The 4915-nt window shown below is 43.9% G+C and overlaps 1 pseudogene; it reads left to right on the forward strand.

The window, feature by feature from the left end:
* Positions 1–1431: 1431 nt before the first annotated feature.
* LOC102240684 lies at positions 1432–1950 on the forward strand (annotated as a pseudogene).
* The last annotated feature ends 2965 nt before the right edge of the window (positions 1951–4915 follow it).

The following is a 4915-nucleotide window of genomic DNA, read 5'->3' on the forward strand; positions in this document are numbered from 1 at the left end:
TAAATGTATATATATATGTATATATATATATAAATGTATATATATATGTATATATATATATTTTTATTAATTGGCTTTTAGAGTTATGGAATGGGGGGGAGAGAGAGAGAGAGAGAGATTTGTTCCACTTGTTTATTCATTCCTCGATTATTGCTTGGGCACTGGGCATGAACTGAACATGAAACCTTGACACATCTGCACCATGCTCCAGCCAACTGAGCTCCCTGGTCAAGATCACTTTTTCCCCCTAAATATTTTGTTTACTTTGATGAAGCTGATATACAAAGTCTTATCCCAGGCTGAAATGTACAAATAAAATAAAAAAGAGCTGTGTTCTGTTGCACATTCTTCTGCATGAATAAATTTATTAGATGCTGGTGAAAATTAAAACTTTTCTTGGATCTTCTGATGCCGGAGTTCTTGTTCCAGCATCGAGAAGGGTTCAGGAAATCTGGAGAAGGCTGTGAGTAGATTAAATAGGAGTCCAGAGACGAAATATAATTTTGAAAGGCATTTGGGGTCAGAGGAGCCTAGTTTAAAGGAAACTAAGATCTCCTTGTCTCAGGACCCCATTCTTTTTATTAACACAATTTTTCCTGAGGCGAGGCCAAGAAATACACTTCAAAGGGTCAGGGTTTCATATACAGAGGCATTGTCAGAATGGAAGAATTAGCCTACGGCTGTTCAGGTGTTTGGCCAGTAGGAGGCAATAACATGTAGATTAAGATGCCCTGAGCTGTCTGGCAGCAAGCAATCATCCCTTTTCAGGTTTGGGGAAATGCCTTTAGCCATCCCCAACAGGTGATAACATATGTGACTCAGCCCTTGTTGAGTCCCCAAGTTCCATCAACCTTTTGATGAAACTCTTGCAATTATGACATGCTGGAACTGGCTTCCGGCATTCTGACAAGATTTTCTTTACTATTGAAATGCTTTCTCTTCAGTAAAGTGTCTTTGGAGTTAGTCTTACTCTCACCTTATCTGTCATCTTGATTCCAACTTGATATTCCTCTTCTTTTGGTCAGACCTTCAGATTTTAAAAGTAGCTTCAAGCTGATGAAAAGTCATAATTCCACAGTTCAGTTCACTGAAAAACTCCCACCTCCCACTGAAAGTCATAGTCCAGGAGTGAAGCAATCACATGCTAGAACTTCTGGGCCAATTAGAAGTATTATGAACACTTGCATTGGTCCACCTCATTTATCACAAGCCTCAAAATGCACAGTCCTGAAAAGGGTGGCCTCCCTGTGCACACATGTAATATTTCAAAAGGAGAGGGCGATATGAAGGAGGCTGAGGCTTGATCACCAACACTCAGCACAGTGAAAACCAACAATAATGAATAATGGGCACTAGAATTCAAATTACCACAGGTTTTAAAGTGTCAGGGCTTTGCAGACGCCGCCGCCCCGAAGCCACCCGTGAGCAGCCATGGTGAACCCCACCGTGTACTTCGCAGCACCGCTGACGGCGAGCCCCTGGGCCGCGTCTCCTTGGAGCTGTTTGCAGACAAAGTTCCAAAGACGCAGAAAACTCCCGTGCTCTGACCACTGGGGAGAAGGGATTTGGGTACAAAGGTTCCTGCTTTCACAGAATTATTCCGGGATTTATGTGCCAGGGTGGTGACTTCACACGCCATAATGGCACAGGCGGCAAGTCCATCTATGGGGAGAAATTTGAGGATGAGAACTTCATGCTGAAACATACAGGTCCTGGCATCTTGTCCATGGCAAATGCTGGACCGAACACAAACGGCTCCCAGTTTCTCATCTGCACGGCCAAGACGGAGTGGTTGGATGGCAAGCATGTGGTCTTCGGCCGGGTGAGGGAAGGCATGGGTATTGTGACAGCCATGGAGCGCTTTGGGTCCAGGAATGGCAAGACCAGCAAGAAGATCACCATTGCTGACTGTGGGCAACTCTAATAAATTTGACTTGTGTTTTATCTTAACCACCAGACCATTCCTTCTGTAGCTCAGGAGAGCACCCCTTCACCCCGATTTGCTTGGAATGTTCCATAATCTTTGTGCTCTTGCCAGTTTATTGGGTTCCATAATTTCCCTACCCCTTCCCAGTCTAGCTGGATTGCAGAGTTAAGTTTATGATTATGAAATAAAAACTAAACAGTTGTCTGTCAAAAGAAAAAAAGTGTCAGGAAGGGGCAGGGGTCACTTTTCCATTTCATTTGGAACACCACATTACAAAAGAACTATTTTTAGCAATACGAAAGGATTGAGGGAAAAGAAAAGGAAAAGAATATCTAAAACATTGAATAACCCCCAAACCAATGGGTCCTGGATTTGATTTCACTAAATGGCACATACCTTAGTTTTAGGCGCCTCCCAGGTTGGCCCTGGCTGGGGCTTGTGCAAGAGGCAACCAATTGATGTGTTTTTCTCTCACATCAATGTTTCTCTCTGCCTTTCCCTCTCTCTCTAAAAATCCGTGGAAAAATATCCTAGGGTAAGGTTTAAAAACAAATAATAATAAGTCAGATATTTTTCTTTCTTATTTTTTAAACCTCACCTGAAGACATGGTTATTGATTTTAGAAAGAGAGAGAGAAAAACATCGATGTGAGAGAAACTCTGATTCGTTGCTTCTCATATACACCATGACTGGGATCTAATTGGAAATATAGGAGTTTACCTTTATATGAGATCAAACCAACAACCTTTTGGTGTATGGGATTATTACTCTAATCTACTGACCCACACTGCTCAGGGCAAGACCCAACCTCTTTAAGCAGATCTTTTGGGTTTGAATCTACCACTTAAAATGTAATTGAACATTACTGAGTTAATACACCAGTTCTGTTATGAAAATGTTTTGCCCTTGCCAGGTGGCTCAATTGCTTGAAGCATCATCCCATTATGGGTCCAATTCCTGGTCAGGCATACATGCAGGTTTTGGGTTCATTCCATCCCCAGTCAGAATCTCTCTCTCTCTCTCTCTCTCTCTCTCTCTCCCTCCCTCCCTCCCCCCCTCCCCCCCCAAGCACAGCATACCCTCACTAAGCATACCCTCAGGTAAGGATTAAAAAAAGTGTGGAATTCCCAGGTTTCTTATCATGGCTCCATGCTCAGATCACATCTTTGGTTCTTCAGCCCAGGCCTCCCCGGAAGAACAGGTTCTGCCAGACAGTTACACCTTCATTGCGCTGCACTGATATTCTACCAAGCAGCCTGGGGGTAGCAGCCATCCAGGCTTCCCTATGGGCGTAATAGCAAGCCCTTGGTTTGGTTGGGATAGAGACACTCATATTATCTGCCCATTGCTCCTGACAAAACCATCTGCAGGGGAGGCGGGAAACAGTCAGATCTGCATTTCTAACCAGGTCTCTCTGATCTCATTAATCCCACTTAGAGATATCATTGAATTATGCATCCAGCAAACTTTTTCCCCCCCATTTATTTTCAGAGAGAGTGAAAGGGGTGGGTGGCGGGAGGGGAAACAGAGAAAGGTAAACATCGATGTGAGAGGGACACATCCATTGGTTGCCTTCTTCAGAGCCCAGACCAGAGCCTGCGATAAAGCCTGCAACCAAGGAATCTACCCATGAGCAGAATCGAACCCCGGAATCTTCATGCTCCATCCACTGAGCCAAACCGGCTAGGGCCATCCAGCAAACATTTTATGAGCTCTCAGTAGATGTGTGGCCCTGAGACAGAAGCCTGGGTGCACAGATCACACCAGAGTCCCCACTATGAGGGACCTGACCCTCCAGACAACAGAGATCATGTGGCTTGAGGACTTCCTCCACAGGAATGGCTGTGTCCAAACAGGGTGAGCAAAACTAACACCTGGATTGTAACTATTTTCCAATGAACATCATTTAGGTTTATTTTATGGGAAGCATTTTAAAAATTAGAACAATATAGATAAATTTAATAGAAATCACTTGTTAAGTAGAACACACTGGAAAGCAAATTGCGCTCTCACCTTGGAGAGAGGTCACCCAACCTCCTTATACCTTTCCTGCCTGCCCATCCTTACCTGTCTTCTGTATGGGAGAGGGTTAAGTTGAAATGCAGGCAGGTAGGGCAGGGTCCAGTGGAAAACAAAGGCAGGTGAAACATAGGCGGGGGCAGACATGGCAGTTTGAGCAGCCGAACCACAGGAACCAACCCAGCAGAAACCATGAAATGTTTGTGGACTCAAAGCAGGAGGCATGGGAAACCAAGGGAGGGCCTGCAGTAACCAAGACGTATGAACACATAGAAACAGAAAAAGTTCAGCGTAGGAACAGAGAAAGAACACATAGAAACAGGGAAAGTCAGGGCTGTTGCTGGGCAAAAACAATTCAGAGAATCAATCTGGTGACGACACAGATGGACATACAGATGGCTTGTTGCAAATACCAGTATATACCCCTGGACTGCAAGGCTTTACCGGGCAGCGCACTATTGGGTCCCACTCCCCTTGCAGGGAGTGTGAATCTGCTTGTAATACATTTTCCATACTTTTCCTTAAATCTTCTGGTCTGTGTAGCTCATTCTTCCGAGATGGGAGACGTGACCTTGGGGAAAAACACCTTGGCTCACAGTTCTAGTCATCATATCTACCAAAAAAAAAAAAAATACTAATCATTTGCAATATATAAGCATATAGACACTCATTAGATTTTAATAGTTTCATAATATAATGTGAGACTACTATGTGCTGTGTTGTACATTTTCCTCTTAAAAAATAATTTTAAGAGATCTAGCCAGTTTGGATCAGTGGATAGTCTGTCAATCTGTGGACCAAAGGGTCCAAGTTCAACTCCAATCAAGGCCACATACCTTGGTTGCAGGCTCTTCCCCCACCTGGGCCCTTGTCTGGGCTCATGCAGGAGGAACCTATTGTTTCTCTCACATCAATGTTTCTCTCTGTCTTTCCCTCTCTTTTCCACTTTCCCTAAAATTGAATGGAAAA

The sequence above is a fragment of the Myotis brandtii genome, unplaced genomic scaffold (genome assembly GCF_000412655.1).
Source record: "Myotis brandtii unplaced genomic scaffold, ASM41265v1 scaffold136, whole genome shotgun sequence".
In the NCBI taxonomy this organism is placed as follows: domain Eukaryota; kingdom Metazoa; phylum Chordata; class Mammalia; order Chiroptera; family Vespertilionidae; genus Myotis; species Myotis brandtii.